The 23,142-nt window shown below is 43.3% G+C and overlaps 1 long non-coding RNA gene across 1 annotated transcript; it reads right to left on the reverse strand.

Moving 5' to 3' along the window:
- Positions 1-444: 444 nt before the first annotated feature.
- LOC146813176 (uncharacterized) lies at positions 445-13,649 on the reverse strand. Its single transcript, XR_014966018.1, has 4 exons — positions 13,459-13,649; positions 1,546-1,707; positions 1,339-1,426; positions 445-721 (listed from the first exon to the last, which is right to left on the reverse strand). It is a non-coding gene; the product is annotated as an uncharacterized LOC146813176 (long non-coding RNA).
- Positions 13,650-23,142: the final 9,493 nt, after the last annotated feature.

A 23,142-nucleotide genomic window follows, 5' to 3' on the forward strand; every position in this document is an offset into this window, starting at 1 on the left:
TAAATTATCAACAAATAACATGTGTAGCTCTGCAGCTGTTCTGTCTTGAGGTATAGTATATGTGTAGCTCTGCAGCTGTTCTGCCTTGAAGTATAGTATATACCAAAAGCCCTCTCCTTTCTTATAGGCCTTTATCTGAGGCTCACAGGAAAAATCACTCAAAAAGGGGGGACCCCTGAGATCCGATAAAGGCAGGTAGAGCAGGGGAAATGAGAGAGACCAAAAAAGAGAAAGCTACCTGCCAAAGTAATTCAACAAGGCCCTGAATAGGGTCCAGAAATAAAAAGACAACCACCGTGGACAACCAAGACAAACTTCAGGAGAACAGAAATGTCTTTGAATCACACTCAATTTTATTAATTTCTTTCGTGTGATCGAACTTTTTACTCGAATTGATAGATAAACATTTCAGAATTCACAGACAAAAAGTAGCAAAGTCCCACATATCTCATTCACAAACCGCAATCATACTGACATACATACCAAAAACATGTAAAGTATACGTTTTTTTCCACATAGGTAAAAACACACATTAGGATCGTAAAACTGCCACAGGATGATTAAATAGCAGTTTGGTGGTTGCCATCCACCGGGGACGGGTAGTGACGTTTCAGCTACCCAGAAATCTAAGAAGCGCCAACGCGCGTTTCGGTGTCAAGCCCCAGCCGGGGCTACACCTTCATCAGGGCGAAGATAAAAAGGTAGTGTGGGACAAACACACCTGTGATCAAAGACAAAACAGAAGGGAGGGATAAACATTTTACAGGGCACAGAGAGGGTTCAAATCACAACAAACAATGCATTCCTCAAGAAGAGTTAACTAACTTTTGGTTTCATTATATTTTTATCAATACATTTTATACATTTTTTGGGAAATTAACGAAGTTTAGTCAGTTCAGGTATACCACGGTGGTGAAATTAGATGATGAGTATGATCATTTAAAATTAGGAATAAAGTGCAAAGACAGGATAGAAACAGAGAAAGAGAAGAAGTGAGGAAAATTACACAATACAAAAATTCTTCCTGTGTAAAGATGAGAAAACAATTGTGTATAGATCAATGAGCCAGAGGGGCTCCTCCAGACAATATACATCACCACAAGTTTAGACACATAGAGAGATCGACAATATAAGGAGAAAAATAAATAAAATACGATAAAAGATGAAAAGTGATGGGATATAAAGTAAGCGATAAATAAAAAAGTAATCATGATGCTAAAAATCAGATAAAAGGAATTTAAAGAAAGGATCAAGTTAAGAAAATCTAAGAGGCACCCTTATAGCCCATCGTTGCGATATATAAATAGAGGGCTTATATAGTGAGGAGTCGCAGGGTACCTAATGGTCGTGTATTATTCCGAGGTAAAGCTACAACAGTTCCGCAATGCAGTGTACTCAAAGGGCGATCGAGGAGCCTGTCAAATATCTATCCAGAAAAAATGTATAATGAAGGAAAAAGCTTGATAGTAGGACAACAAAACAACGATCTAATGAGAGATAAAACTAAAATAGAAATAAAAAAAGGAGAAAAGGAGAAAAACCTACCAGCGCCAGCCGATGAAGCAAGTGATCTTTTTCCAGAACAGAGGCTGCGCTATTCAGGGCCTTGTTGAATTACTTTGGCAGGTAGCTTTCTCTTTTTTGGTCGCTCACAGGAAAAACACCAGTTGAGCTCTTACAATAACTCATATAGTTCTCAGTATTTCACTATAAACGAGAGAAAAAACAGATAGGTGTCTTCCAATACCCTACTATGCATGCCCACCACCAAAATAAAAGGCTTTACTGCAGAGGAGAGTACCTGCCTACAATGAAATAATGAACAGCTTGTAGATAATGGTACACATTGTGTGTTTACAAAATTCAAATGTTTGTGATTTTGTATATCGTTTTAACATTCACAACACATTGTGGTGCTAACTTTTAATATACTCACAGATGTTTTGCCTCAGTTTATACTATTTCAAAAAAAGGTATTTGTTTATTATAGTAAATTGTGTGGATTCAGGTATTTAACAGTGGGTCAAGTCCTAGAACAACTGGCATAGTCCTCAGTAGTGGGTAGAAACCCAAGAGTGTAAAGATGAATCTTTTTCTTACCAGCACAACACACACCATTCATCGAACTGAAAGGCCTTACCATAGAAAGCAGTCCGTGTCAACAATCTAAAATACACAGCTATTTGTTAACAGTGAGCAGTTTGTAGACAGGCAAATTGCTTTCTACACTGCAAGCACTTGTTGACATTGAACTATGTACACCCACCCTATGTGGAAAGATGTTAAACTAATATTGTCTCATATAGCTGTATAGAGATGTTTTAGCAGGCAGTGTTTTCTCGTAGTGTTGTGCAAGCAGAATTTCCTTACAAGAATTCCTTGATTCAGTGTTTCTAGGACAAAAACAATCTTGTAAGTAATAAAATAGCATATGAAAACCAGCACTATATCTTAATAACTATAACATATTTACCTAACGAGGAAAGTAGAGTCTACACATCATAAAGGAAGGTAAGAGATTACAATTGACCTATCAAATGTGTGATATGGATCGTCACTGCTCTCTGGACTTCTTGCAAGAATCTCAAAAGATGATTGTGAGATTGTAAACATGTAGAAAAGATTATTACAGGTTTCTAATATGCTCTTAAGTGCTTTATTGATGTCTCTATATATAAACAGTATTATAAAGTTCCTTCCTTGTTTCTATTATATACTATTAAAAACTCCATTACGAAAGTCTGGTTCCGGAAGAGTAAGGCAGGAAGTTCTGCCCCCTTGGACTGCACAAGAGCTGTTGACGATATTAAAATGAAAATAAAAACAAAGCAGAAATACCAATCACACCCTTCCTCAAACTTTGCTTTAACTGCACTTTCTACTAAGGAATTACCTCTCTCTAGAATACAAAAGTGAATCGAGAGGCTCGCATGCATTTTTTGAAAGTAGCGACTTACCCAGCTAAAAAAATTTGATGGGTTAATCATGTTGCCATGAATTATTGAAGGGTGTGGTCAGCCTTCTTTCCTCATTTAGGAGCCGCTCTTTGATGTGGAAATATCTGAAGAGTTCTAGGAGGCTCTTCTCTTCTATTTCTGCAGAACTTTGGTGAGACGAAAACCTACCTTCATCTGATAGTGATGAACATGCACCACCTGTACCAGCTGCATCTCCTAAGCCACCAAAGGATTCTATTGCATGGCAATTCTTTAAGATGGCATCTGGAGGGAACAAAGTCTCTGCAAAGCACGTGAAGTGCAAATTGTGCCATAAGGAATTTAGCAGAGGCAACAGGAAACTGTAAAATATGGGAACAATGGGGATTCTGTAGCACTTAAGGGCAAAGCATCCCCAATGTTTAGCTTGAGCAGAGATGCAGAGAAGTGCAGAGTTAGGTGCCTCATCAGGTCCTTCTATATCTGTTCAAGTAGGCCAAGAAGCACCATCTCAGGCTGTGGCAAATCAGGCTACAAATAACCCAGCCCACTTGACTAAAGCACCTTTCAGTTGTCTTTGCAAGCAATCATTTCCTCTTCAGATGAGAATGCCACAGTCTGGGACTACCTGACAGAAGAGCAGATATGCCCTCCAACAATTCTATTGCTCGCTCTCCTTTGCCTTATGTATCTCCTCTCTCTCGTGTGTCTGTGTGATCTCTCTCATACATATCTGTCTCTATTTCTCACATTACCTCTCCACTGGCACCTTTGGGGCGGGGAGGGTAGGGTTTATGGGACCTGGCCTCTGATCCATTTGTCCTTCTCCCCCCATGGGTCTGTAACCACAGCCAATGATTGATACTGTGTGCTAGGTGGTGAAATAAAAAATACTGCACCTTGAAATATACATTACTATGTCCAAGTACCTTTTGCTGAAAAACCGTGATGGTTTCAGGCAGGAGATGACTCTACATATGTGTTTAAAATATTTGTGACTTCATTCTTGTAACGAGTGTGTGCTGTATGCTTGCCTATTGTGCTTATTTAGCTATATTGGTATATGTATATATGTACATGCCTATCAATGTATATATGCACACACAGACATGCACAAATGTTACCCTATTGCCCATTGCACGTGGCCTCACCAGCCATATAATTGGTCCACTGTGCCGCTCCTAAAACACTTCTAGGGACGCCATCCCCCCTCTCTGTCTCGGTCTCTCTCGCTCTCCTTCTCTCTCCAGCTCACTCTACCAAGTCCACCATCAAAGACATTATCACCAATAACCCAAGCATGAGCGTAAAGCTCCCATTCATTAATGGAGATATTGTAGTGCCAATGGGATATTTTGGAGACACAGCCAATTACCTGTCTCAGCTCACTACTGATGTATTGATTGGCAGAGAGAAAGCAAAAGGGAACTGCTTGCCACATTTCATAAATACATACTGTTCCCAGTTTTTAAAATGAGGCATAACATTGAAAAATGGTAATTAACACAATGAATTCTGAATGTTTTGCCTTTGTATGGAGCTTCTCCTGTGGGAACTTTTAGCATATTTGACCTGCTGGAATGTATCAGTGTATCAGAGGAAAACTGTGAGAGTGTGATAATTATACTCAACTCATAATTCCAATCCCGGGGCAAATACTTTAAAAAAAAAGATTTGATTATAATCCAAAGCCCACTATCCAGTATGTTAATGAGGAGGGACAGCTCCAGAAATCTGTTGCAATGTTGGGGTTTTTGAGGGAAAAAAAAATATTTTCAGTGTGCAGAAAAAGAAGTTTCAGTTTTTAAATATACCTGGCTATCTATTTAAACGTGATTAAGCGTATACTTTTGAAAAAAACACAGAACGAAAAAAGAATGACATCTATTTCGTATTGATGGGGAATCCTTTTATATTTAAAAGATAGTTGCAAATGTACACCACATTTGGGCATAAACCAGTTCAAACATAAGACCTGTGGTCTGTTAGACAAGAATACTTTCATGAACACTTAGATGACACCGAATAAGTCTGGGTTAGCAACTGTTTTGGTGAAAGGAAACAATGCCCTGAACTTTGTGACTGTAGATTGATGCTTCTGAAGAAAGACATTGTATTTGAATTGCAAAGATGATCTTGGAGGAAGAGAGGGGGCCGAGAAGAGCATACACTTCAAACCTTGGGAAGAAGCGTTCAATATTGTGTTAGATCTATTGATCTTTGCAATATGATTAGTAGTATGGAACACCACTTGACTCTTAGAGGCAACCAACATTATGGACGTATTTCATTATGCACTACCTATAATTTTGTTAGAAACAGCATGTATTTCACATAATATATTTCTTTGGTCATCTGAGTGGGAATTGTGTGGGCACAGATCAGTTTCACAGTTCATGCAAAACATTTTGGGGCATATTAACAAGGGCCGGCGATAAATATCGCAAAGCACGCTTAGCGCTTGCATATTTATCGCCGGCTATCTCTGGAATTTACCGCCCGGTTTGCGCATTATTAACAACGAGCATCGACGAGACGATAAAAATTCCAGAGATAGATGGGATATCGCCGTTTTCCATGGTGGAAAACGGCGATATCCTAGATGATAGGGCCTGTGGTCTTAGCCACAAAATCCACCCCCCATGTTCAGTATGCCTTAGTCAGGAATTTAACAGATGTTAAATTCCTGCGTTAAGGCATACTCAACGCGATTTTGAAAATCGCTACCCTCCCTTGTTAATATCGCGATATTTTCCCAAGGGAGTCTTGTCAGGCACGCCTCCTTTGCATCTCATTAGCGATGCGATTGGAGGCGTGCTGCAAACGGGCGCTAAGTCAGCAAAATACACGATAGCGTGTCTTTGCTGATAAGGCGATGAAATTATCACCGCTTTTCGCCCGAAAACGGACGCAAAAGCGGCGATAATTTCATATCGCCGCCTTGTTAATATGCCCCTTTGATTGGAATTACGAGTTGTGTGAGAATTAGCACAACCTCGTGTTTCTCCCCTGATGGATTCCTGCAAACAAGTGAGTGCAATCCACATATTACGACCAATGATCCAGCTAGTTCTGTCCCCCATTGCTCGGTGCTGGCATGTGTTCCCCTACACATGACAGCTGTGTTATGGGCATGGTGCCTGTCTGGTCTGGTCTTCTATACCTGATCCTGGGTGCCATTTGGTGAGGGTAAAGAGCATTTTGCAGCATCTCAGCTACTTGTTTTTTTTAGCATTTATGAAACATGATATGGACTAATGACAGCTACTGTAAATTCCTTTGAAATGTGAAAAAACATAAAAAAGTAATGTTGAATTATAACACCATTGATGACTTCACTCAAGAACTGTTTGAGTTTGTAGAACTGTGTAGTATACCATGCATATTGGGAAGGGTGGCCACGCCGATGACCAAGATGGCTACACGGCAGTGAAGCTCTGGTGCCTGTAATCTCCGTAATACCACCAGAACTGGCTTTACTTCTCATCTAAGGCCTTTGTTGGGGTCGGCATGATCTTTGCATAGTGCGCAACATGAATAGAGCTACCGTGAATTATTTTGCAGCAGGGTGGGCACTGACTTGAACCAAGGGGATTGCGGCCCAACTCCTGCCTCGGGGATTGGCGACAACATGGGGCCGTGGGTGGGCCTGAGGCTGCTGGCTGCTGAGCCCCACTGGTTCTCCTATGCCCACCTCCCTGTTGCATATCTGATGCCTGCTGCTCCTGTCCACAGTCGATTTGAGGTCACTCCGTCAGAGACTACACTCAAGTTGAGACCTACTTTGAGAGAGCCGGGAGACCGCTGTGTGGACGACATGGGGTTCTGCTCCATGGTTGCCCAATTTGACACACCCTCAAAAGCCACATTGACTGCATGGGGAACGCCTGGACCGCCAGTGTGCCTGATTGTATTGTGCTGAGTAGCGCATCTCAACCTTAGAGGATTTTTAATTGACCATGAAGAAATGGATAGAGAAAGTCCAACGGAGTCTTAAGTCCGTGGCCAAATCCCGCTGCAACAACCTGCATCTTGGGGGCTGTGAAAATCATGGCGAGGGGACAACTGGATCTCATTGTTGAGCGCGTCTGTCAGACTTGTTCGCTCTCCAGAATTTCACATCCAAATTTGTAGTGGAGCACGCCCATCACTCACTAGTTCGTGGCCTCCCCATGGTGCCCCGCCGCGCCATATCATCGCCCACCTCTTCAACGTTTGGGGTCAGAACACTGCACTCCATCTAGCATGTGAGATGGGGCAAGTACAACACCAGGGCTCCCACCTACCTTTCTTCCCTGACTTCCCCATGGCAGTGCAAGATGCACGTCATAAGTATGCTGCGGTTAGGACCATGCTACAGAAGTTGGGAGTGACATACGCCATGCTCCACCTGGCCCTCTTATGGGTGAATGAACACAGCAAAGACCACACCCCTGCAGATGTTCTTGCCTTCTGCAAGCAAAACAAAAAGGAAAAACCACCATCATGCAGCCCTACACACACTCTCACTGCCAGACCCGTATGTCTCTGCCAACATGGACTTGTTCCCACCTGACTGGTCAGTTCTATAGATTGCCTTAAATTGCCTTCTACTTAATTTTTCAGGATGCGACAGCCACAGTGGGGAACCACTTTATTGCCTCAGCCATTTGAGCCCACCCCCCCTTCTGTGCCATTTGACCAATTCTGACCCTGCTGTTCTCATTACAGAATGGGGCTCAGTCGCCACATGGTTTTTTCCCCCTGAGGTGTACACCACTATGCAGACTATTGGGGCTTTGTTTTTCAGTTATTGGTAATGTTCTCTGGGATTTGCTAGGTATGCCAGTGCCCAGTGTGGGTGGGGGGTGAAGGGTGGAGGGTTATGGGAGTTCAGTTTATGCTTGTTATCTTAGAATTGTCCCTTCCCTTTGGAAGTGAAGTGCTGTATCCCATTACATGTCATCACATGATGGTGTCACATGACAGTCAAGGTTCTGTAGTAGAGCTCCCATTCATATCCTGGAAAATTAGATTTATCAACAATCCCCACAAGGATAAACAGGTGCTGCAATATGTCATGCACCATGGAATAAAGATTGCATGCTTACAGGAGACCCTCCTCCCCACAGGACTTACACAACGGTGCCTCATGCTGGGTTTCGCACAACTATTTCTCCAGCTACAGCACTTATTCCCGTGGTGTATGCGTTCTGATTCACAAGTCCATTCTGTTTCATCCCGTAGCTCACCACACCGATGACAAGGATAGATAAGCTGTGGTTGTAGGCACACTGACAGGCCAACGCATACTGCTGATTAATATTTACACCCCAAACAAGGACACCCTGGACTTTTTCCAGGCCCTGACATCACTACTGGGGCGCGTTGACGCGGATCACATCATATTGGTGGGAGGCTTAAATCTCATCTAAGTCACCCCCTTGACTCTACATCTGCGACCCTAGTAGCAAACCAAGATCTTTACAGGTCCTCCATGCCCTCCGCGATTTGACCATGCAAAAGGACGACTGGCACCTTATACATGCTGAAACCCCAGACTATACATGTTACTCTTCGCAATAATACATTGACTCACATAGATTTTTAGTTACTCTCAGCTACTGACACTCCATTGGCTAGGCAGCATGAGCCACCTCCAACATACTCTTTGTGACCACCCCCCAGTCCAGATGTTGATGTTAATGCCATATGGGGGAGGGGTGGAGAGGCACTGGTGCTTCCCATCCAATTCCCTGCATGACAAAGTATTTTGTTCCGAGCTTCACACTTCTATTGTTGAATATTTTGAATTAAATGAAGGTTCAGTCTCCACAGGGGCCACCCTATGGGAGACATTCAATGCCTACATTAGGGGATCACCATTTCACTCAGGTGTGTTGCGTGACTTCAACAATGCACTGGCTCCCATCAACATTGCATTATGCAACATTGATAGCACAGACACTTAAAAATGACATGGCTGAAAACTGTTGCACTGGATGGCACAGATTGTAACATTGTGAGACCTAGCCGAGCAGGAGGTCACATTTCTCTGGTCGCACCTTGGTTTGTCTGCTTCGCCCACCTAGGTGCAGTGCATACATCCTGAACTGCTACGACCCGATAGGACCAGAGTTCCTGATAATGCTGACATACTGGGAGAGCTGGTCAGATATTACTCATCCCTATACTTTACCCACACTTCTAGCAAAGACTCAGGGCAGACTACTTGGCTTAGATAGCCATGGTTTGGAGCAAAGAAACCCATCGGCAGTTCTTCAGTGAACCTATCACAAGTGATGAGATCATTCTGGCTATCGATGCTCTAGCACCTGCATACGGTATTCTCACTACTGAACAGGATCTCCTCCACGGTGCCACCAGCGGTTGCTCTTCTGGATACCAAGAAGATGTTCAATTCTCCAGAGCGCCTTTCCTACTGGCAACGTCGCAGAAACTAGGACAGCCCGAGGGTTCATTGCTCTTTTCATGTTTTTATAGTCACATCCCCAGGATTGCATATGGACCAATGGCTCTCTTACAGCCACTTCTGACATCACTACAGTAACCAAACAGGGCTGCCCCCTATCCCCCTCCTATTTATCATAGCCATGGACCCCTTGGTCTAACATCTTGAGGAAAAGCACCTCTACCACGGATTGCACTTTAAGCCTGGCCAATTACTCATGTCCCTATATGCAGACAACATATTACTGTTTATGCACGACCGAGCTGATAATCTGGACCCTATAGTTCAGGAGGTGCTTCACTTCAGCAAATTATATGGCCTTTCCATAAATTGGAATACAACAAGCTATTCACACTCACCGTGGCTACCTCACCAATAACATGCACATCCCCCTTGAAATGGTACGAGGGCCCTGTTCGATATCTTGGCACTTGGACACATCAGGACAAGGAGCAGGTTATTTACCTGAATTACAGCCCAGCCATAAACAACTTGATGACACAATTCAAAGGGCGGTACCGGCTCCTTCTATCCATGGTGGACCATATAGTCTTTATCAAAATGGTGGTTCTTCCTAACATTCTGTATCTTTTACAAACATTCTGATACCCTCACTAATGCATTTTTCCCTACGCTGCAGAGTCTGCTCCTGTGGCTAATCGGGGACGGTTGTAGGCCCAGTGTGAGCTGGGAAACCTTGGTACTCCCTTCAATCGCAGGGGGTTCAATGTACCACACTTTCAATGTTACTATTTGGCTGGTTAATGCCATTTCGCATATCACTGGTACCACCATGATGTTCGACTCCCGTGTGTCATACCAGAATGCGACTAGCCGGCACTGACACCTCTCATGTCCATTCTTCCGCAGGGTATCCTGTTTGAACCTACTGACATACAGACACTCTCTAGCACAAGGTGGGAATGGAAGAAGCTCCTGCGCCTGGTTTGGGGTAGCCTGCTCTAATCCCCTGCCCTGCCACTTCACTAGCTGATAACCAGTGGCTGCACCCCACATGTGAGAGGTTGGCCCCACTAACACTATACCGCCACACATTACACACATTCGGCGGCTCTTCCCGGATGGCCATGTCATCTTGCATGCAGATGACAATTAGTTTGCCAATGTCTCCCCCATGGATCATTTCATATTTCAACACATCCACAGTGCTCTGCGCATGCAAACCCCATCATACCCACTGGCCCCCAAAGAGTTCAAATTGTCGATGATAATTATCAACCTTGACGGTGGTCGTCTGGCGTCCAAGCTATACCTTGCTTGTGTAGAATTGCTGCCAGCCCATGATGCGAAACTTCAGGTGGTCTGGGAGTGTGAACTGAGTAGAGCCCTTCCAGACAAATTCTGGTATTACTGCCACAATCAAACCAAGCTCATACAACCCAACCACAGACATAAACTTATACATACATTACACCCAGTGCCCTGGCAAACATTGACCCATCCAGGCCCTCCAACTGCCTGTAGTGCCAGGCTGTTGATGCCGATTTTGCACATTTTATCTGGTCAACTGGTAATCTTAGTTCAACTCTCACTAATGATCGAGGCTGACCTGGTGCCCGACCCACTTTTAGCATTGCTGGGATATGTGGCAAATTTACCACATGGCGTCAGCAGATTTACAGCTATAGCACTGCTGATAGCGAAGCATGAGATTGTTCTGGACTTGGGAAGCCAATGTTGCCCGTCTATTCCCAACTGGTTGAAAATCATGCCATACTGTGACACCACCAGTGATATCTATGCCTCACAGCAACCTCGCCAAACACAAGAAGATGATGGACGGAGCACTGAAACTTGTCAGACACTCACCACTAGTCACAGATCTGGGTTGAACCCATCATCGTTCTTTCGCTCACTTTGCCTCCACAGTTCAGACTCAGCTATATGCAAATCAGTCTTGACCCTGCGCCTCATGGGAACAGTTCAGTCCAAACGGCCAAGCCAGGTCTTCCTTAGACCAGAAACAAACATCCTGGGAACCATTTTCGGGGTAACACCCCATATCAGCTAGGCTAGCTTGAATCCAGTGGCAAAGTGAGCAAGGGACCCATGTCTCTGCATACCCTACCAATTTAGGGCAAACAAAGCAAACACAAGGAGATGATGGACAGAGCACTGAAACCTTTCAGGCACTCACCCCCATTCGCAGATCTGGTTGAATCCATCATTGTTCTTTAGCTCACTTTGCCACCCAGTTCAGACCCAGCTATATACAAATCAGGCTTGAACCTGTGCCTCATGGGAACAGTCCAGCTCGAATTGCCAAGCCAGGTCTTACCTGGACTGGAAACAAGCATCCTGGGATCGGTTTTGGGGTAACACCCCTCATCAGCCAGGCTAGCTTGAATCCAGTGGCAAAGTGAGCAAGGGACCCACATCTGGGCATACCTTGCCAACCCAAGGCAAACAAAGCAAACACAAGGAGATGATGGGTGGAGCGCTGAAACTTTTCAGACACTCATCCCCAGTCACAGATCTGGGTTGAACCTATCATTGTTCTTTAGCTCACTTTGCTACCCCAGTTTAGACCCAGCTATATGCAAATCAGTTTTGACCCTGTGCCTCATGGGAATAGACCAGCCCAAACTGCCTTGCCCGAACAACCCGGCCTAGAGATATTTGGCAGGCACTCTTTGACATTGTTTTACTGAAGGAAAGACAGGACTCGGACTGAATGGGGACATGCTTTAACTGTCACCTCTACTATCTTATATGATTCCAGATTCTTAATGACCAACCATAGTTGTCAATGTGTATGTAGCACTTGACTAAATTCTTATTCATTTCTGATTGTATTGAAACCTTGTAATTCTATGCAAGCCACTGTGACTGGCCCTTCCACAACCTTGTTGTAATCAACTATTTTTTTATTCACGCCCACACCATGGGCTGTTGTTTTTGTGTGTTTTTTGTATCTTTCCACAAAAGGATGCCATGCACATTGGAGTTCAGTGAATTTCCTGAAACAGGCTTAGAGGCAACGAGGAAGCAGCTTTTCTGAAGATGAGGCCTGTGCTCCTCCAGTCCCAGCCCAATCTCAAGGGACCACACGGGCCGCCACTGCCCCTTCACCTGGAAGACAATGTGCTGTTCCTTCCTGAGCCTGCTGATTCGTCTGCTGGTCTGAACTCCCAGCCTATGGACTTTAGACATGAAGCCAGCAGGAAGACATGCAGACACACCTGTCAAGCTTCAAAGGCAGCTTTGGTCACAGTAGAGCAGGCAAACAATAGACTCAATAACTCCCCCCCCCCCCCATGGATATCACCCAGTAATGTCCACCGTGTTCGCTGTTGGACACTATTACACAAACAAGTACTTCAATAACAAGGTCCCTGCAGAGAAAACACAGACCCTTTAATGGCAATGGCAGAGAATTCCCTTAAGTTCTGCATCTTGTTCCCCAGGCCCTTCCTGCAGCTCTGTGGTGCGGTCCCAGCAGGCTCTCCACACCCTGCCGCCTGCCTATATGAGCCTCAGCACACAAGGACGCTACGGAAGGGGTCTACTCTCTTGAAATGCTCGCTCTCCCAGTGCATTTGGATATTTGATATGTAGATTATTTTTTCTCGGTTTGGGGACACCTCTCTCTTGTACTCCTTACGTCCACTTCTGAAGCCGTTAACACAGCCAGTGTGTGTGGAGTCTGTTTCCAAGTGTGGGTCCTTCAATGCAGTGCACTGTTCTTATGGTCCGAGGTGAGTACAATCCCTAAATACCACGATAGATGCACAGCCTCGGGTGGCTCTCACCGAACCCTGTGCTCATCTCCCTGCCTACCGTAAAATCCCAGATCCTGCCTGGCAAGCCGTAGGTTCACTCACAATACACCAAACACAAGGCTCAGGCCAGCAGGATACCCTGTGTAGATTGCTGCTGTGAGCTGTCCCTTCACAGCCTCCCCGGCCCCAGAGGCAGGGGCGTGTCCAGCATTCAGCTGCATTCATTGGGTCCTGTGCTAGCAGAGAGACATATAATGGTGTGATTCCGCAGATCACACACACCATTCATGTATAGATATATATGTTGTATCACAGGTGGATTACTCACTCCACCGCGGTGCACCCTATATTTAGCTTGCATTTCCATCCGTCTGTCCGTCGTGATTCTGCCGCTACCTGTGGGTTCCTCGACATGGACGTGATTCAATCCCTCGAGGAGTGATTCATTTTTATGCCAGTGCTGGGGGCGAGGTATCAAGGCTCGTGCTGGAAAGACAGGGCTCGAGACTAGTGTCCCAGAGATCCAATGAAGGGGGCACTTGGGGTCAGAGGGTCAGGTGAGAACAGCTACTCGTGACGGTGCCAGGACTGCAATGGGGCACAGAGTGGGCGTGGCTGTGCATTGCTTCCGGGCAGCACGGCTCCCGCTCACAGTGCGCCCCGTGCATTCCCTTCAGACGAGTTCACTACTTTGAAATGAACTTTCCACATTATGTTAAGTATCAGGGGCTCGTTGAACGCTCGTGGTGCGACCCTTGGTTTTTGTGCAGATCCACCGAGTGTGGAAGTTGACATTCACCGCGTCTGAGGCATAAAGAAACCTTTCTTAATGTGATTGAAGTGATCAGACGCCACAGTGAAGTGTTTCTAGTGCACAGAAAGCGGCTACACAAACACCACAACCGTCACACGTGGCGGCCACCTCACCTGTTCCGTGCGTTAGCACACCAGGTTCATTTCTCTGCTGAGGTGTGCCGCGTTTCTATTACACGGGAGAGGCCGCCGGGCACCATTGAATAATACACACAATCCATGCAAACAGAGTCGATGCAGACTCAGATCTGTAGCCAGACACACTCAGAATTAGGGGTGCAGATTAGAGCTCTGAGAGAAGAGGCATCAATACGGGGTAAAGTCCAGGGCTAACCCAACGCTCGCAGGGACCCCGAGTGATGGGATGAAAGTTCACGGCGTCACCGAGAATGAAAGTGAGTTTCTGTGCTCTGGATGAGATCATCCGACCTGGCCTGGCCGGAGGGACCCTCCGTGGGGAGTGCAAAGACTCGCCAAGGGGTCCTTCCTCAGCCTGCTGCCGGTCAGGACTTACTTTGTGGTAGACTTGGAATTACAAAGAGGCGACGCACGAAGCAGTTTAACCCTGTCGTGACAGGGATCACAGCCTCAATTCCAGGAAGATGCATGCTGGACTTTGTAGTTTGAGGCGTGCAAGTTTTTTAACAAAAGGTGCGTCTGGAGTTGGTGCTGAAGTCAGAGAACACCAGAGTCACTCCTCTGTCATGGCGATGCATCCTTTTCGCTCTTTCCTTCCAATGGAGGTCACACTGCAGCACAGACTTCATTGGCAACATGTCGCTGCCACCTGGCAGAAACTGATACATCCAGGCACAAGACTTTGGTGTTCTTAAACACACACACACACACACACAGGCACACACACACAGATGAGACGACACACCATTGAGTGTAGGTGTCAGAAATATCCCTTGTATTTTTCTTGTTTTCTAGTTTCCCAAAGCAAACGCTGCACACAGTTGAGGCTTCAAAGCACACAGACAGAGCACCCTCTCATACCAGGGGTAAGCTGGGGATCTGGATGGTCACAATCTGCTAGACACATTTAGTCCAACCGGGTCTCTGGCATAAGAGCTCTGCCTCCATGCGCCTCTCTCAGGAAGAAGGAAGCAGCCCCAGGGTTCAAGACTGCCACAACTCGGTGACTCAGAGCACGTGACAGTAAAGGAGAAAGTGGGAACCACATTAATGTGAAATATTGAAACCAACCTTTGTAACACAGTGAACTTCCCAAAATCCAGAGAGAGTTGGATTCATGCCACTAATGGTCGATGCATATGTTTCTGTGATTTCAAGATTCTTTTTTAGGACTTCAAAGTGATATTGTGTCATGAGGTGGCCTGAAGGGTCTGCTACTCTTATGGTTTGAGGCCACTAGGACTGCCCCACTGCCATTAAAAGCAAATCACCTTCCTAATAATTGTGACTACACGTCGGTGGGTGTGCTGTGCAAGGGGCTTCACCAGGACACAATACTACAGCTGAACATCCCTTCTGGAAAGGTGTGCTAGCAGAATGTTGATGTTACAATATTTGTTGATATAAATATTGTACTCTAAAGGCTTTCTCAAAAACTATTTGAACATAGTTATTCTACTCTCGGGGGGAGAATATCTTTGTAAATGATAGTTAGAATGGATTTTTATGTTCGACCAAATGTTCTGATACACAACCTCAGAGAAGGCTGACACAAACACACACAGCTCTTTCATCATTGCCAGGCTTAACGTTTACATGTCATCTAACACTATATGACCACTTCAAGTTCATAACAGCTATGTCCTGCCAAACAAAACTATTGTTTTTTTTACAAAGTTTCTTCTTAAGTACTCATAGCTTTCATTGTAATCAAAGCCCTATAAACAAATCAGTAGGACTGACCTGTGTTAGAGGATGTGTGAAATGTTTGTGATTAAATTTGTAGGAAACTGATTATGAATACAAAATGTGAGGTGTAGAGTTGTTTACTGTCAAAGTTTAGAAAATATCTTAATTTTTTTTAAATGTGGCACCATATTTTCACATATATTTCTTCAACAGTGTTGTGATACCAGCTTATTGACTTTTTGCCCTTATGTAGATATTTATAATTTAATCAGTCGAATTGCATTGTGTTTCATTCTTACAAAGTCCTTCACATAAAATAGAACTTTTATTAAATGCCAATGATCACTAACCGTGTGCTTGAGTCTGCGATTATTAATAGCTTTTGATCAAACATCATTAAATGTGGCGACTTGCTCATTTATAGCACATAGCACATCAACAGAGAATTGAAACTAACATTACCCCGAACACTGTCAGTGATCTGCTGGTGAAAATCACATTGTATATAACGCGTCAATATCAAAACAGCCGTCAATTATGTTATACATTGGTTGGCATGGGCAAAGGGCACATTTGTACGGAAAGCAGGCTTAAAATTGCTCAAAGAAAACGTGATTGTTGGATACATTGAGGGTGGAGTGGAAAACAGCCCAGTCTAATACAAATATATAACAACAACTTTATAATCAAACAACTTTATAATATGGCGTTTCATATCTCATTTCTAAAGTTTCTAAGCGCTGCTATCACTTCTAAACTTTTAAATTTCTGAGCTCTATGAATTACAGGTTTCACTCTTACCGTAATAAAGGTGCTTAACTCATTAAAAGTATTTCCTCTACTCAGTGAAAAATGTACTTATATGCTTCTCATCCTCCACAGTTGAGAAATGGGAGCTACATTTCGATTAGGCGCTATTTGTTTACCTGCTGGGTGAGGCCATGAGATGTTGGGGTTCAATGCCAGAGCAGGATCTGCAGAGATGGGAATATTGCTCCATTTATGGAATTCCTGCACTCTATATAACTGCATTCATAATTCAAGGATATTATTCAATATTCAGTGAGTGTTATTTCTTGAAAGTAACTGGAGGATCACTTTTTTGATTCACCAAGCACACATATTAGGAACGAAGAACTAACCAATGTGGTAAAAATCCTTTTTGTTTTATAACATACATGTGCAGGTGAAATTTCTAATATAAATGTAACCGCATTTTTATTTCAATATGATAGAGTTCTTGGACAAGATACTTGGTGAAAATGTAATGAGGTATTTGAGGGGTTTTCATTGTTCTACTCATTAGCAAATAAAGAAAATGTTGGAATGTCATCAGAGGGAGGGAAGGCCATTATTTTGTTATCCACTGCTGTTGCCACACATTGTATTCAATTAAAAATGAAATTAATAATGGGGCTTGACAGACCTAATTGATTTCCATTGAGAAGTGGGAATTCCAAGCAACAATTAAATGTTAATCTGTCTGAATTTTGGAAAACTTTGCCTGATACAATGATCTGCCTGGAAGGAGAACTCGTTATAAAAATACGTTTCGGGGACTTTGTTGCTTTCTCAGAAAAATGGCGGATGCACTGGGATCATTGTGAGAAAATACCCAAAGAGCACAAAAACTGAATCCACATGTGTCTGAAATGTTATTAGCAAACTGTACATGGGAAATGTCCGCATAATAATAGCACCCACAAAACATTTGGAAATGCTAGTTCAAAAAAAGTGATTGATTATATTTTTCAATACATCTACAGTGCTTCAGTTTTTAATTTCTCCATACATGACGACAGTGACCATTATAAATGAGAGGCTTCAGCCTGCTTCAGTACACCCTTATTTGACTCAAGAGTAGAGTTATATTTCCAGAAAAGATTGACTTCAACCAATATATGCGCATATCAGCAACAACCGGCAATAATTACCGCTAAGCGCACTTAGCGCTAGGATAATTATCGCCGGCTATTGCCAAATGTTATCGTTGAGATAGAATGCTATTAGCAAAGCTTATCTCAAAAGCGATTAAATTCCAGGCGCAAGCTGCCAATTGTGCGATTATCGCTGGAAATACAGCGATAATCGCACAATGTTTGGCGATAGCTTGCTGATAGGGCAAGGCAGACTCAGCCATGATATCCACCTTCCATTGGATATCATGGCTAAGTCAAACTAAAAGCAGGCGTAAGGAAAGTAACGATAACCAAGGTTAGCGCTACTTTTCTTATCGCTATGCTTGTTATCGTGCACATTGATAATTGGAGAAATGTCGGTTAGAGACATTTCTCCAGTTATTTTGAGCTGAAACGCCCACTTTGCATCTCATTAGAGATGCAAAGTTGGGCGTTATGGGAAAGGGCGCTAAGGTAAGGATTCACGCGATAGTGGGACCTTGCTGATATAGCGATAAAATTATCACTGCTTTTCGGCCGAAAACGGTGATAATTTTTTATCGCCGCCTTGTTGATATGCCCCCAGATCTCTACAAGACAATCTCAATTGTATTTGAAATAACTTTATAAATTTCATGTAATTATCGATTTTGTGAACTCATTTTGTATTTTAAAAATGTAATGCAATGCAATGGTTTTAATTAATCTAAAATGAATGTCTATTAAAGTCTTGGGATTGTTACTACCTTTGATGAGTGGAACCAGGAGGTACAGTACAATTAGTAAAACGTTGAGAACAAAATACATGAGAAGGACTGTCTGCCAAACAAGTTCTAAAATGTGAATAGCCATGGGTCGAGTTCTTTCATGCGTTTATGTGTATGATTCCTGAGAATGAACAGATATATGACGGCCTCAATAGTTATCAGGTCATATTACTGCATTGACCAGGAACCTTTATATCCAGTCAAGACTCGCTATATTTTGATGTTATGTGGAATTAAATTTCTATGGGACCTCACATTGGTCGTATGTTAGGTCAGAATCCAATGTGACGACAAGTTGCTAATGCCATTTTTTTAGATGGGTTATACAGATTGGGTGGGTTCTCAACATTTCGACTCGGGCTTCAATTAAACATGTTCTCTTGTCACCCTAATTTGCTGACTGTTATTGATGGTTTTTAAACTCTGCGTTCTGGGGTACTGGTATCTAGGACCCCGTACATGTGCTGTGACCCCAAACCATGGCAAAATTGGCTAATCCCTAACTGCCGTATTTAAATTTACAGAAGGTTCATAGTATGTGGTGCAGCAAAGTAAACCAATGGCACCTATGAACGGCAGCGCTTATCGTGCAGCCCACTAGAGTGACAAACACACAGGACTTTAGGGCTACTTTTATGGCCTTACTCTTGCAGTTTTAAAATCTGCAGGGAATTCTGTCAAAATAACCCCTTTCTTATGTAATTAAACCTACTGAAGTAGGCCATTTATCCCACAATGTAAAATGCCTGGTATTTAAAAGTGATATATGTAAGAATGTAATTTTGGCATTTCTCGACAGTGATGAGCCGCTAAAAGCTTGTTGCCACATACCTTCAGTGACGAGCTCCTAAAGGCCATTTTCACTATAAAAGGCTGTAACAGTCCTATGAGAAAAAAGAAAATCAAAAGAAAATCATAACTATCTGTGGTCCGGGAGATCTTACAAGAATTCTTCAAACACAACGTGAATGTTTATTAAACATCCAATTTAGTGGTGCAGTGGTATTTTTGATAACAATTTAGGAATAGTAACATTTAAAAAGTTTGACTTTGTCTGCTTTAACCCACAGTACGCTAGTTAGCATTAGCCTGCCTTTTCCTTTAATGAGGTATGAAAACTGCTCCCAGAGCAGAAACCGTGGCTTGGGACTTTTGAACAGGAATACCTGGATGTGAGGTATGTGACACAAATCAGTTCAGGAAGGGCAAACGGGGAGGGTTGAGAAGCTTTATTAAATTGGAAGGTTCCCATACGAGGCCTGCTCAGTCATAGTCAATTATAAAGGCAGAGCTGGGAAAGAAGGCTTGTTCTCACGGCCACCTGTACCCACCTTGACACCAGTCATGTGGGAGGGGGAGCTAGTTCCAAACTCACTTTGGTTCAGCTAAGGAGGAGAGAACGTCACATTTTCCTAAATATAGCCCCAGCTTGCACACAAGCCACCCGAAGGGCAGAACGTGTGTGCCATTTTGGATTTACCTTAGAATAGCGTGCTGTGGGACAGATGGTAATAAGGCAAACGAAATATGCAGCAAAAGAGGGAATATAATTGGTTAGGGAGTGTCCAGGAGTCCCCCGTCCACTGAGTATAGTGGCGTGCAAAATTCATGTAATATACTTTTGCATTACAAATTGAAATTTTGGCAAGATTAAACAAAGTTATGCATAATTATGCAAATGGAAAACTGGCATTTGCTGCTCTATTTTAGCATGAAATGTACCCGTACGTATAGCCTCCACTTTAGATGTGACAACAACTTTTGTGCTAGAAAAAATAGGGCACAAAACCCCCAAAACAAAACAAACAGCCTCTCATGCTAAGTCATTGTTGTTCCAGTGTGTTTACTAAATGTTTAATATGAACATTGCATTCACAGGAAAAGTATAACATGATCAGAAAATCATTGGACTTGCTGTTGAAGACATGTGTGGATGAACTGGACTCTGTCGGTGGCCTCTAATGGTGAGAGTGCAGCCGCACACGTGCTGTGCTTGAGTTCATGGGACCCTTAGAAGTTGGAGTAGCTGTTAGAAAAAACATGAAGATGTTGGACTTCCAAGACATTCAGAGCATCAGTGGAAGGGACAAAGGCAGGTACAGCTTCAGGTCTGCCCCAGGAGGATTTTGAGCTCTATGAAAAAGACTAAGGGGCTTTTTTTCAAGCCCATTGTGCCACCGATGCTTCACTTTTTTTGATGCACCTGCAGCACAACGTGCTTGCCCATATTTACAAGGCCACAAAAAGTCACTCTGCATGACCTTTCATGACCTTATAAATATTGGCCCCTTTCACGCTTTACTCTGCATGAAAGGGGTGTTCCATGGGTGTTGCTCTGGGTGTTCCCATGCAACATCTTTGGAACTTGATACCTTCTCAGATTTACAACATTTGTGTAACTGGGTATGCGTCAGAATCCTAATCCTCCCCAGGGGAGGTGTAGGAATGGTGCAACAAGGAGCAATACTTTTATTTCTCCTTGTTATTTCCTCTTTCTATGCATGCTGCACTCTGCAGCACACCTAGAAAGAGAAAAATTGCAATAATGATTGTTTTTGTGCAGGAAGGTGTTCCTTTCTGCACAAAAACAATCATCGCTGCAGCGCAGGCAGCCTTGCAAAATGACGCAAGGGTGCCTGCACAGGTGCACGGCAGTCAATTGTGCACCAGCGTAGGGGCAAGCACATGGATGTGTTGTATTATTGTTAATATGATGCATCCCTGTGCTTTGAAAATGAAGCAGCACTGCACTGCTAAATAGCTTGTGGTGCAGCGCTGGGTAATTTTCTTATAGATGAGGCTCTAATTCAGAAGAAGGAAATATTTATCTTGCAAATTTGTCAAACCTATCCACCCCAGATTTTTGGCCTCTGCGAAATTTAGATTTCTCCCTCTCAGAGCGTTTCTCACCAAAACCATTTTGTCTGACAAAGTGGATTATTAGTTGGGGTGGATGGTATTACCACAAATCAAAAGGGAATGGATCACTTGTAACTAGAAGTAGGGGTTCTTAAAACATTGTTTGAACCTTTAACACCTGAATAGGCATTATGAGAACCCTCAATCACGTATTTAAGGTGGTATGGGCGGTTTATCTTGGTTCTCCGCCTTCTGAATACGTGTCAGCATTATCATTGGGTCTCTTGTGTACAATGCTTCCTCCACCTGGAGGGAACCACTACTTCTCAGTAGTGATCAGTAATATTTGTGCAAAATAGTGATAGTGACGTTAAAAGTGTCTTTCCCACACTGCCTTCAAAAAAATATTTATTCTGTTAGGTGCGTAGGAAGACTATTAAAAAATAAAGATAGTGGTGCAATAGGTTAGATAATGTAACCAAAGCACATTTTGTGTCCACTTCAAAAAAAGGTCGACATGTTTCTGCCCTTCTAGTGCCCCAGGAGGGGTTCGTTGGGCATTCTTCAAGACCTAGTGGTTGTGAGAGCCGGTGATGCCCAGTTCTAAGATTAGGTTTACAACTGTCTTCATAAAATATGAGAGCTAGCAGTATCTCAAGGTTTTTGTTACCTTGGAGCGCTTCCGTATTTCGGCTTCTGCCTTGCCACCGTAAGCGTCTCGCCTCCTTTGCGGACTGAGCACAACTTGTGCTGACGCTGGCTTGCACGGCAGTACGAGCCCTGCAAGCCAGCGTCAGCACAAGACAGTTGTAAACCTAATCTTAGAACTGGGCATCACCGGCTCTCACAACCACTAGGTCCTGAAGAATGCCCAACGACCCCCTCCTGGGGCACTAGAAGGGCAGAAACATGTCGACCTTTTATTGATATGGACACAAAATGTGCTTTGGTTACATTATCTAACCTATTGCACCACTATCTTTATTTTTTAATAGTCTTCCTACACACCTAACAGAATAAATATTTTTTTGAAGGCAGTGTGGGAAAGACACTTTTAACGTCACTATCACTATTTTGCACAAATATTACTGGTCACTACTGAGAAGTAGTGGTTCCCTCCAGGTGGAGGAAGCATTGTACACAAGAGACCCAATGATAATGCTGACACGTATTCAGAAGGCGGAGAACCAAGATAAACCGCCCATACCACCTTAAATACGTGATTGAGGGTTCTCATAATGCCTATTCAGGTGTTAAAGGTTCAAACAATGTTTTAAGAACCCCTACTTCTAGTTACAAGTGATCCATTCCCTTTTGATTCGTGATACATGCTTAGGAAGAAGAATGGATGACTACTTCTTCTAGCTCCCTATTCTCTTGATCATAAGTGGATGGTATTACACCACAAGTAATAGTTGAGCTATTCTTGTTAGGTCCAGTAGCATTTCTAATAATTTAAACCTGAGTGCAACCCCTGCTAGCTATGACACAGAGCAGACAAGTACTTCAATTTATAAACATAAGCAATAATTTAATGAACAAAAAGGTTCCAAAATGACAAAAATTGGATAAGGGAACCTGAGATATGATTTTTTAAATGTTTAAATGAAAATAGAGCTAAAAAGCACTAAGCACCTAATGCGGTCATCTGGTTGCATTTGACTCGGACCTAGGCACGATTTAAGGCTGATCACAATGGTGCATAGATCGGGCACAAAAACCAGGTTTATCCCAGTTGGAAGTTTTACCTTCTGACTTAGGACCTGATTTAGATCTCGGCCGAAATATAAATCCCATAGGATATAATGTGATTCATATTTTGGTGGATTGGATGTCTGTCACCATTGT

The sequence above is a fragment of the Triturus cristatus genome, chromosome 7 (genome assembly GCF_964204655.1).
Source record: "Triturus cristatus chromosome 7, aTriCri1.1, whole genome shotgun sequence".
Taxonomy (NCBI): domain Eukaryota; kingdom Metazoa; phylum Chordata; class Amphibia; order Caudata; family Salamandridae; genus Triturus; species Triturus cristatus.